This window comes from Artemia franciscana, chromosome 17, assembly GCF_032884065.1.
Source record: "Artemia franciscana chromosome 17, ASM3288406v1, whole genome shotgun sequence".
NCBI lineage: Eukaryota > Metazoa > Arthropoda > Branchiopoda > Anostraca > Artemiidae > Artemia > Artemia franciscana.
In genome coordinates this window covers 3,569,882-3,582,542 of record NC_088879.1, presented here as the reverse complement: position 1 = coordinate 3,582,542, position 12,661 = coordinate 3,569,882, and the positions used below count along the sequence as shown (strand labels likewise).

At 35.1% G+C, this 12,661-nt stretch overlaps 1 long non-coding RNA gene across 1 annotated transcript in view; it reads left to right on the top strand.

Annotated features, from left to right (window-relative positions):
- The first annotated feature begins 511 nt into the window (after positions 1-511).
- LOC136037703 (uncharacterized) overlaps positions 512-12,661 on the top strand; it is a 185,385-nt gene continuing 173,235 nt past the window's right edge. The window contains exon 1 of the long non-coding RNA XR_010620025.1: positions 512-680. This is a non-coding gene — a long non-coding RNA (uncharacterized LOC136037703). The remainder of the gene's footprint in view (positions 681-12,661) is intronic.

The following is a 12,661-nucleotide window of genomic DNA, read 5'->3' as shown; positions in this document are numbered from 1 at the left end:
TATTCTTTCACCGACGGTTTTTCAACATATTTGAGAGAATGAATTATTTTAGTCATTTCATAATTATTATTATTTCGCCGTTAGTAAGCATATAGATACGGTAAATTCTGGCATTACGACAAGCAAGATCGCCTTCCCAACTTTTATCAAGGTTCACTCTATAAATAAAAAAGCCTAGCTACATCTTTTTAAGTTTAGCATTAATCCGTAAATATAAAATGGTGGGTCCAGAAACAGATCTGTCGAAACTGTTTTTGAGACATAACCACAAAACCAGTTTTCCTTTATGACATCCCCATCTTAAAAGGGGATGTTTAAACTTATAAGTATCCAACACATGTTCGTGTATAATAAGTGGTTTTCATTAATTGTTTTGATGAACGCCGTTTTGTATTTTATCTGTCTTGTACTCCGTTCCTATGAACTATCCCTAACTCTAGGATCAACAAGTAGTTTGCAAGAATGCAAAGAAGCAATATTTTATTGATTTAATTTCTATTAAAATAAGGAAAAAAAATGGTCTTGAATGTTGAGTCAGGAAGGGGTTCCTTGGCAGGAGCAGAGGCCTCATAATTGCACAGCTTCAATGAGCAGTAAATTCGTTAGGTGAAGGATGAGCAAAAAAGAAAATTGATTAGAAAATTTTTTTAGGGTTCTATTTTTTTGTAAAATATGAAAAGGTGAGACAACCCCTCGTTTCACTGAGATAGGGTGGCAAGAGTGAAAGTTCAAATACCTATCACTGTGGGTAGGCTTTCTATAAACTGAAAAAAGTAAATGGAACTCACTTTTGATCAATAAGATATCCAGAAAAGGTAGTTTATCACTTTCTTCAAACTCCACTGTAAATTTTACGTTTTTGTCAAAACTATTTAAATGTTTATGGAAAAGGTCTAAAGACTCTAAACCGTGTTTCCAAATGCACACCATATCATCCATGAATCTGCCCCAAAAACAAGGAGAGAGCCTAAAACTGTGTATGGCGGAGGTTTCAATAGATTCCATGAAGAGATTTGCCAACAAAGGGGAGAGAGATGCCCCCATAGCCAAACCAAACACCTGTTTATAAAATTCACCTCTAAAACCAAAATAAAGAGAATTTTCATTTGCAAGAATAACCAATTTCATAATGACTTCAATCTCCAAACTCGCCATGGTCACATCTTGTATCAAATCAAAGTACTTTTGTAATTTAATCCTTAATATATCCTCTCACTTTTTCACGTTACAATTTGAATACATGGACACTACATCAAAACTACAGAGGATTGAATTCTCCTCCAGTGTGAAATTTTTTAACTTATTAGTAAGATCAGTGGAATTTTGTATATATGATTTTTGTGTTCCTAAGAGTGGACGCAATGCCACCGACAACCACTTTCCTAATTTTGCCACTGGTGATGAAAAAGTTGATACAATGGGACGGAGGGGGACTCCCGTCTTATGAATTTTGGGTAGACCATAGATCTTTGGTGCGGAACAACCTCCTGGATAAAATTTATTATAAAATTGTGGGGTAATGTGTAAATTATTTTTCAGGGACTCCAATTCCTTTCTAATCGATTTTACATATTTATCCGTAGGATCGAAATCCAATTTCTTGTGAAAAGTGGTATCCGAAATGATTGTATTCATTTTACGACCATAATCATCGGTGTCCATAATTACAATTATCATTTTAATGTCATTTTTTATTATATCATTATCAATTTTCTTCATGTTAAAAGTCTTGAGTTTCCTTATGATTTCAGCTCTAAGTTCTTGAGGAACTTAGACTTTATCAATAGAAGCCATAATTCCTGACTCTACCTTAGAAATTATTTTTGAATAAGAAATTGGGGTTGGAAAACAGAATCTAAAACCCTTCGACAAAACTGCCTCTTGTTGACTACTAAGAGTTTTAGACGACAAGTTCTCAGTGGCAGGACCCAGACAGAAACGAGGATAAAAAGTATCCGAATTCTGGAACTTTTCAAACAAAAGGCTATTGAACTTGTCGACCAAACGAACCTTTGACAAATGGAAATCATGATGGAAAGATCTAACGGCCATTTCCTTAATCTTCAGCAAAATGTCAAATGGAAGGTTATTCCTCAAAGAATTTTCGACAAAATTTAAGTTTGGACAATTTAAAACGTCTTTGTTTTTGCTCGGAAATCATGTGATTTAGAGCCATGAGGCTTAATTTGTTTTTTAATTTTGATTCATTTTCAGTACCAAAATGGGTATTGCTTCTAAAAGATTTTGGAATCACTGATTCCTTCTAGCAATTTTTTAAGAAAATTTGCTGATTTAACAAATTTGCATGTTTATTAACCAAAGAAAAATAATAATTGACAGAAGCGGCTAATTGCTGCCCGTAAGCTTGACGAATGAAAGTTCTTAAGCCGAACTGGCCAGACATGACAATAAACAATCAAGAGAGATAAAACTCTAAAAAATAAAACTTCAAACGAGACGACGGCCAGTAGAATTAAAAGACTAAAACAACGCGGATATTTCGCCTGTATAAAACAAGGCGTCTTCAGCACAAGATAGAAAATTAAAAGAAAACTAATCTAAAAACAAATAAAAACCACCACCAAATATAATAAATACAATTGTCACTACTTATCCACGTAGGGAAAAGCAGCTATGCGAGTTACTTCAATGAGAATCAAAGAGCAACTGAGGAAAATTTATGAAAATTGAAACTTAGTTAATTATTCTGTTGCGAAATAATCCTTTTGTAAGCTAACATTGAAGCAACTCTTTTTGGTCTAATGGGTAATCTTGTCCCCTGGTGATTGTGTAAAATTTTAATTCCCCCATCGACTATTGGTTCATTTTTTAAAAGAATATCATAAATTGGGTCAATATTTAAATTCCCTGTGTCTCTATTTATTGAAATATTAGCAAATTTATGTTTTTTAATTTCTATAGCCTCCCTCGCCCACTGAGAAAAACCTCTATCATTAGAAATAGCTGTAGCCTCATCAAATTGTATAAAATGTTCAGGATAAAAGAATGTGTGTTCAGCTAGAGCCGAAAGAAAAGTTTCGGGAGGCTTTCTTAGTTGTAGGGTTTTTTCTATTGAGTAGCGATGCTCAATAAATCTTTCAGTAAATTGTTGGTGAGTTCTACCAATATAAAACTTTCCACAGGAACAAGGAATTTTACATACCCCACTAACTAAATCCCCCCCGGGTTAAATCCCTCCCAGAATTAAGAAAACTACCTAATGGTCTCACTGATTGGAAACAAGTATCAATGTTATGTTTACCCAAAATTCTTTTAAGCATCTCCCCCAAAGTAGGTACATAAGGTAAAGAAATGAAACGTTTCGGTAAGTCTAATTCTGTGCACTGTGAAACCCCAATAACCCTATTGTTGTGTTTAATGCGTCTATTTTTTATTATTTTATCAATGAATTTAATCGGGTAACTATTACAAAATAAAACATCCCTCAAATATAACAATTCAGAATCTAAAAACTCCCGGGAACAAATTCTGAAAGCTCTATCCACCAGTGCAATCACAACCCCTCGTTTCACTGAGATAGGGTGGCAAGAGTGAAAGTTCAAATACCTATCACTGTGGGTAGGCTTTCTATAAACTGAAAAAAGTAAATGGAACTCACTTTTGATCAATAAGATTTCTTCAAACTCCACTGTAAATTTTACGTTTTTGTCAAAACTATTTAAATGTTTATGGAAAAGGTCTAAAGACTCTAAACCGTGTTTCCAAATGCACACCATATCATCCATGAATCTGTCCCAAAAACAAGGAGAGAGCCTAAAACTGTGTATGGCGGAGGTTTCAATAGATTCCATGAAGAGATTTGCCAACAAAGGGGAGAGAGATGCCCCCATAGCCAAACCAAACACCTGTTTATAAAATTCACCTCTGAAACCAAAATAAAGAGAATGTTCATTTGCAAGAATAACCAATTTCATAATGACTTCAATCTCCAAACTCGCCATGGTCACATCTTGTATCAAATCAAAGTGCTTTTGTAATTTAATCCTTAATATATCCTCACACTTTTTCACGTTACAATTTGAATACATGGACACTACAGTCTTTCATTCGTCTTTGTGGTGTGAAGACCATTTAGTCTAAAAAGGATAAAACTAATTGGACTGGTTTGACTGGATTTTATTGTCGCATTGCAAAGTGAAATAACTAACCGGTTTTGGCTCACCCGGAGATTTACTGTTTACCTGTGCTTGATTACATGCTGCATTAAATCAATAAGGAAGTGGCTTTATTGCAATCATTATGGCAGTATCACAAAAGAACTTTGATGAAGCAGTGAAGATTTTAACGGAAAAACTTGATGCCGTAATCCGTTCTCAAAAAGACATCAACAAGTCCATTCAGTCCCTTACAGGGGAAATAGCTACGCTAAAAAAGGATGCCTCCGATCGAGATATAAAAATTGGCCAACTGGAAAAGGAGTTGGAGGATCAAAAATTAAGGTGTGATCAACTGGAGAATCAGGTACTGGAAAGTGATATCAAGGACCGCAAATTAAATTTGTTAATTCATGGCATGCCTACTGAGCGGCCGTCTCAAACAGTGGAAGAAAATGTGAAATACAATGGAGATAAGCGACCCCATTCAGATTACGAAGTGCTACCGCATGCTTGGTGGTTCCGTTAACGTTACTAATCGAAGGCCTCGTCCGGCACCTATATTTATCTCGGTTGTAAACGAACAGAACATTCAGAGGATTCTCAACTCAGTTCGTAAATTGAAGGGGAGCGGCATTCGTGTGTGCACGGATCTTCCCCCCAAGCTAAACGCTATTCGAAATGAACTTCTTGCGAAAGCAAAGGATTTACGTAAATCAGATTCCGCAAAGTTTACGCGTGTTAAACAGAAGGGCTCGAAGCTTTGGCTTGAATCCAAATCCACGGCCTCGTCACCCTGGGAAAAAGTGATGGACTAGTTATTGCTGTCCCTTTGTGATTATTATTAGTATTGTGATAGAAATTTTGATTGATTTTCTTGCCACTTCTGTCACAGTGTTGTGTACATGTTGGGTTCTACAACCTCGTTTTTTGCGTATGATCTTTTTTTTTAGTTTTCTAGTGTTAGTAGGTCTAGTGAAAAAAATCAGGTTTCGAGGTCTTGTTTGTTCTCTGCCACTTTTTTACCCGATTTGCCTGATTAGTGGTGCGATGCCATTTCCATTTTTCCGTCGTGCCTGCCTGGGACATAAGGTAAAGATTAAATTTATATATAGCACGTGAGTAGTAGGGAGTCTGGGGGAAGATTGGGGAGCCGCCTCGATGATCAGCTTGATCTAAAAAATATTTATTATGATTTTTCCCCTTTTGCTAAAGGTGTTTATGATGATCATTTAGCTAGCCTTCCTGCTACTGATTTTTTATTTGAAGGGGATTTAGGAACACCTGTATTTGATGGGAACTTAAGATCAGCACTTTTTAACTGCAGAGGTTTGGCTAGTAGCCACTAGTTTGTTTCGCAGTTACTTTGTAACCACAGGGTAAGTATCTTAGGCCTATGTGAAACGTTTTTAAGTAATGAAAATGCAGAATTCATGAATTGTGATGGGTTTAAATTTATATCTAATAATAGGGAAAATAGACAGGGTGGCGGAGTTGGACTTTTTGTTCGGGATGATATTCCATTTGTTGTGAAGAAGCAACTATCTAAGCATGACCAAGAGATGACCTTTGAGAGCATTTGCATTGAGTGTGTGATTGATAATAGGAAAGTTCTTGTTTGTGCTGTTTATCGATCACCATCGGCTTCGTTACAAGAGTTTTTGCGAATTTATGAATGCTTCACTGAAGATGTGACTAATTTGAATTCTGAACAAGTTCTGGTAATGGGTGATTTTAATATTAATTTATTGTTAGCTCAGACAAATAGACCGGGAATTTCTAATCATTTGCATGAAAAATCGCTTGAGTTTCTGTGCATGAACCTATCAAAATCACTTTTTACTATCATGCAGGTCTGCGACCCCGGTTACGGAAGATACGGCTACTCTCATTGATAATATTTTTTCTACTATCCCCGTTACTCTGTCGCATATTATATTTACATATGTTTCTCACCATTGTGTGGTAGTTGCGGATGTTGGAATTAATCACAGACCAAAATTTTCGGAATTTAAACAAACTCGAAAAATTGATAAAGAAGGAATGGATAAATTGAGGAACCTTTTGTATTTAAATGAATGGACTGCAATTCTAGAATGTGAATGCCCTGAGATTTCTACGGCTCTGTTTTTAAATTATTTCCGTGAGTGCTTGGATGAAGCATGTCCATTGAGACGCATTAAAAAAAAAATATACACTCCCTAAAAAACCATGGATCTCACGCGGGATTCTACACTCTATTTCAATAAAAAATAAGCTATTTAAAATATCTATGTCATTCCCATCTACTAAAAATAAGGAAGAGTTTAAAAAGTATAAAAATGTCCTGACACAGTTAATTCGGAAAGCAAAAGTTAGATATTTTGAAAAATCATTTGTAGAAGCTCGTGGGGATCAAAAACATACTTGGAGACTTATTAACTCTCTGTTGGGAAGGTCTCAAAAATCTTCATTTCCGAATGAAATGTTACGTGGTGATGGTACTTTTTCTTCCGATAAGCAGGAAATAGTGAACTTCCTCAATGCTCATTTTGTAAGCATCGGTGAAAAAACAGCTAATGCATCTCATTTTCTCCAAAAAATAATAACAATGATTTATTCAAAGATCACAAGCCCCCTCCCTCTGATAAAAGCATGTTCCTTTCCCCGGTTACTGAAATTGAACTAAAACAGATCATATCTAAAATGAAGAACGGTTCATCTGAAGCCCTTGAATCTTCGACTAATTTGGTCAAAGAAATATTCCCAGTTATATCACCGGTTTTATGCCACATTATTAATCTTATATTTGTAACTGGTGTCTATCCTTCAACATTTGAATCAGCAAGAATTGTGGCCCCACATAAAGGTGATGACCCGAGGCTTCCTGCTAATTATCGTCCTATATCGATACTCTCTGCTTTTTCGAAGGTTGTAGAGCGAGCACTGTATAACAGAATTTATTCTTTTTTTGAGAAATTTGATTACATTTCTAAACTTCAGTTTGGACTTAGAAAAGAGCATTGCAGTGATCATCCTATGGCTATTATTGTCCAACATATTAATGATTGTCTTGACCGTGGAGAAAAGCCTGCAACTATATTTTTAGACATACAGACAGCTTTTGATTCCATTTCTCATGAAATTCTTTTGTATAAGCTTTCGAATGCTGGTATTCGTGGTAATTGCCTTAGGTTACTTGAATCGTATCTTCATGGGAGGCAGCAGATACTTATATATAATGATGTTAGATCTGATTCTTTACAGCAGTCAGATAAGGTTGGTGTTCCCCAGGGATCCGTATTAGGACCTCTGCTTTTCCTAGTTTACATTAATGATTTGTGCTCAGCTACTGGAGTTTCTTCTATAGACACTCAGTTTGCTGACGACACTGCAGCTACCGTTTCTGGTAAATCTCGTGAAGAGCTATTGGTCAATTTAACATCCGCATATGATAGATTGTCTACTTGGCTCTCTGATAATAGACTACTTCTGAACAGAAAGAAGACGAAGTTTATTGTTTACAGCAGGACGGGTCACAAGTTTCCAGATATAGAATCAGTTTCCTTTTCTGCGAATGAACCTGAGTCTGTTATTGAAAGGGTTGTATTGATAAGATATTTGGGAGTTGTGTTTGATGAGAATTTGTCATGGAAAGAGCAAATTAATCAGGTTAGAGCAAAGTCTGCCCGTGGAGTTGGTATAATGTGCAGACTGAAAAACCTTCTTCCATATTACGCTCTTAAATCCATTTACTTTTCCCTTGTGCAATCCCATTTTGATTATGCATCTATTATTTTTTTGAACACTTTTAAAAGTAATGTTACCCCTTTACAGATTATCCAAAATAAAGCAGTTCGTATACTTAAACTTTTCTGCCATCGCCATCAAACTTCCCCTTAAAATCCACAACAGAGACCTTTTTTATACTTCATAATATTCTTCCTGTTCGGCAAAGTATCCAATTTTTAAGTGTTATGTTTAAGATTAAGCTTGAACGAGAAAAGCTCCCCAGAAATTTTGCATCGATGGGTCTTATTTCTTCTCCTTCATCTTCACAAGTTGAAACCCGTGGTAAATATAATCTGCGGACTCCTAAGGTAGTTACAGAGAGGTCGCGTTTTTGCCTGAGGTATTTGATTCCTCTACATTGGGAAAGATTGAAAAATGAGATTGATTTTAATGTAAGGATAGATGCTATAAGACGGAAGTTGAAAAGAGTGCTGATTGAAAGTTATAAATCTAAATAATATGATTTTTTTTTTTTTTTTTTTTTTTTTTTTAAGGATGTTCATATTTTTTTTTTAGTATTGGGCTGGTCTCTGGGGTTCGCCCATGAGGCCTCCAGATGTCTTATGACTCACTTGGTTTTAAGTTGTAAATTTAATTGTGTCTCAGGATGGTACGCGGAGGATGGAAGTGGTATCGTACGGCACGGGATTTGTTTTTTATTTATTTCTGTCAAGTTTGGTTAAGAGAAGTATTTATTTTTAATTTTGTGCATATTTAGTGTTTCTTAAAGGTAGCTCAATTGCATTCGAGCTATACTCTCAGCCTTGAGTTACCTAATATTCTGTATATATAGGTTATAATAAAAGAACCTTGAACCTTGAAAACTACAGAGGATTGAATTCTCCTCCAGTGTGAAATTTTTTAACTTATTAGTAAGATCAGAGGAATTTTGTATATATGATTTTTGTGTTCCTAAGAGTGGACGCAATGCCACCGACAACCACTTTCCTAATTTTGCCACTGGTGATGAAAAAGTTGATACAATGGGACGGAGGGGGACTCCCGTCTTATGAATTTTGGGTAGACCATAGATCTTTGGTGCGGAACAACCTCTTGGATAAAATTTATTATAAAATTGTGGGGTAATGTGCAAATTATTTTTCAGGGACTCCAAATCCTTTCTAATCGATTTTACATATTTATCCGTAGGATCGAAATCCAATTTCTTGTAAAAAGTGGTATCCGAAATGATTGTATTCATTTTACGATCATAATCATCGGTGTCCATAATTACAATAGTATTGCCTTTATCTGCCCTAGTGATAGTAGGCTAAGGGTCTTATCCTTTTTCAAATCAGAAAGTATTTTAATGTCATTTTTGATACAAGATGTGACCATGGCGAGTTTGGAGATTGAAGTCATTATGAAATTGGTTATTTTTGCAAATGAAAATTCTCTTTATTTTGGTTTTAGAGGTGAATTTTATAAACAGGTGTTTGGTTTGGCTATGGGGGCATCTCTCTCCCCTTTGTTGGCAAATCTCTTCATGGAATCTATTGAAACCTCCGCCATACACAGTTTTAGGCTCTCTCCTTGTTTTTGGGGCAGATTCATGGATGATATGGTGTGCATTTGGAAACACGGTTTAGAGTCTTTAGACCTTTTCCATAAACATTTAAATAGTTTTGACAAAAGCGTAAAATTTACAGTGGAGTTTGAAGAAAGTGATAAACTACCTTTTCTGGATATCTTATTGATCAAAAGTGAGTTCCATTTATTTTTTTCAGTTTATAGAAAGCCTACCCACAGTGATAGGTATTTGAACTTTCACTCTTGCCACCCTATCTCCGTGAAACGAGGGGTTGTGATTGCACTGGTGGATAGAGCTTTCAGAATTTGTTCCCGGGAGTTTTTAGATTCTGAATTGCTATATTTGAGGGTTGTTTTATTTTGTAATAGTTACCCGATTAAATTCATTGATAAAATAATAAAAAATAGACGCATTAAACACAACAATAGGGTTATTGGGGTTTCACAGTGCACAGAATTAGACTTACCGAGACGTTTCATTTCTTTACCTTATGTACCTAGTTTGGGGGAGATGCTTAAAAAAATTTTGGGTAAACATAACATTGATACTTGTTTCCAATCAGTGAGACAATTAGGTAGTTTTCTTAATTCTGGGAAGGATTTAACCCGGGGGATTTAGTTGGTGGGGTATATAAAATTCCTTGTTCCTGTGGATAGTTTTATATTGGTAGAACTCACCAACAATTTACTGAAAGATTTATTGAGCATCGCTACTCAATAGAAAAAACCCTACAACTAAGAAAGCCTCCCGAAACTTTTGTTTCGGCTCTAGCTGAACCCATAGTCTTTTATCCTGAACATCTTATACAATTTGATGAGGCTACAGCTATTTCTAATGATAGAGGTTTTTCTCAGTGGGCGAGGGAGGCTATAGAAATTAAAAAACATATATTTGCTAATATTTCAATAAATAGAGACACAGGGAATTTAAATATTGACCCAATTTATGATATTCTTTAAAAAATGAACCAATAGTCGTTGGGAGAATTAAAATTTTACACAATCACCAGGGGACAAGATTACCCACTAGACCAAAAAGAGTTGCTTCAATGTTAGCTTACAAAAGGATTATTTCGCAACAGAATAATTAACTAAGTTTCAATTTTCATAAATTTTCCTCAGTTGCTCTTTGATTCTCATTGAAGTAACTCGCATAGCTGCTTTTCCCTACGTGGATAAGTAGCGAAAATTGTATTTATTATATTTGGTGGTGGTTTTTATTTGTTTTTAGATTAGTTTTCTTTTAATTTTCTATCTTGTGCTGAAGACGCCTTGTTTTATACAGGCGAAATATCCGCGTTGTTTTAGTATTTTAATTCTACTGGCCGTCGTCGCGTTTGAAGTTTTATTTTTTAGAGTTTTATCTCTCTTGATTGTTTATTGTCATGTCTGGCCAGTTCGGCTTAAGAACTTTCATTTGTCAAGCTTACGGGCAGCAATTAGCCGCTTCTGTCAATTATTATTTTTCTTTGGTTAAAAAACATGCAAATTTGTTAAATCAGCAAATTTTCTTAAAAAATTGCAAGAAGGAATCAGTGATTCCTAAATCTTTTAGAATCAATACCCGTTTTGGTACTGAAAATGAATCAAAATTAAAAAACAAATTAAGCCTCATGGCTTTAAATCACATGATTTCTGAGCAAAAACAAAGACGTTTTAAATTGTCCAAAGACTTAAATTTTGTCGAAAATTCTTTGAGAATAACCTTCCATTTGACATTTTTCTGAAGATTAAGGAAATGGCCGTTAGATCTTTCCATCATGATTTCCATTTGTCAAAGGTTCATTTGGTCGACAAGTTCAATAGCCTTTTGTTTGAAAAGTTCCAGAATTCGGATACTTTTTATCCTCGTTTTTGTCTGGGTCCTGCTACTAAGAATTTGTCGTCTAAAGCTCTTAGTAGTCAACAAGAGGCAGTTTTGTCGAAGGGTTTTAGATTCTATTTTCCAAGCCCAATTTCTTATTCAAAAATAATTTCTAAGGTAGAGTCAGGAATTATGGCTTCTATTGATAAAGTCGAAGCTCCTCAAGAACTTAGAGCTGAAATCGTAAGAAAACTTAAGACTTTTAACATGAAAAAAAATTGATAATGATATAATAAAAAATGACATTAAAATACTTTCTGATTTGAAAAAGGATAAGACCCTTACTATCACTAGGGTAGATAAAGGCAATACTATTGTAATTATGGACACCGATGATTATGATCGTAAAATGAATACAATCATTTCGGATACCACTTTTTACAAGAAATTGGATTTCGATCCTACGGATAAATATGTAAAATCGATTAGAAAGGAATTGGAGTCCCTGAAAAATAATTTACACATTACCCCACAATTTTATAATAAATTTTATCCAAGAGGTTGTTCCGCACCAAAGATCTATGGTCTACCCAAAATTCATAAGACGGGAGTCCCCCTCCGTCCCATTGTATCAACTTTTTCATCACCAGTGGCAAAATTAGGAAAGTGGTTGTCGGTGGCATTGCGTCCACTCTTAGGAACACAAAAATCATATATACAAAATTCCACTGATCTTACTAATAATTTAAAAAATTTCACACTGGAGGAGAATTCAATCTTCTGTAGTTTTGATGTAGTGTCCATGTATTCAAATTGTAACGTAAAAAAGTGCGAGGATATATTAAGGATTAAATTACAAAACACTTTGATTTGATACAAGATGTGACCATGGCGAGTTTGGAGATTGAAGTCATTATGAAATTGGTTATTCTTGCAAATGAAAATTCTCTTTATTTTGGTTTCAGAGGTGAATTTTATAAAGAGGTGTTTGGTTTGGCTATGGGGGCATCTCTCTCCCCTTTGTTGGCAAATCTCTTCATGGAATCTATTGAAACCTCCGCCATACACAGTTTTAGGCTCTCTCCTTGTTTTTGGGGCAGATTCATGGATGATATGGTGTGCATTTGGAAACACGGTTTAGAGTCTTTAGACCTTTTCCATAAACATTTAAATAGTTTTGACAAAAACGTAAAATTTACAGTGGAGTTTGAAGAAAGTGATAAACTACCTTTTCTGGATATCTTATTGATCAAAAGTGAGTTCCATTTACTTTTTTCAGTTTATAGAAAGCCTACCCACAGTGATAGGTATTTGAACTTTCACTATTGCCACCCTATCTCAGTGAAACGAGGGGTTGTGATTGCACTGGTGGATAGAGCTTTCAGAATTTGTTCCCGGGAGTTTTTAGATTCTGAATTGTTATATTTGAGGGATGTTTTAT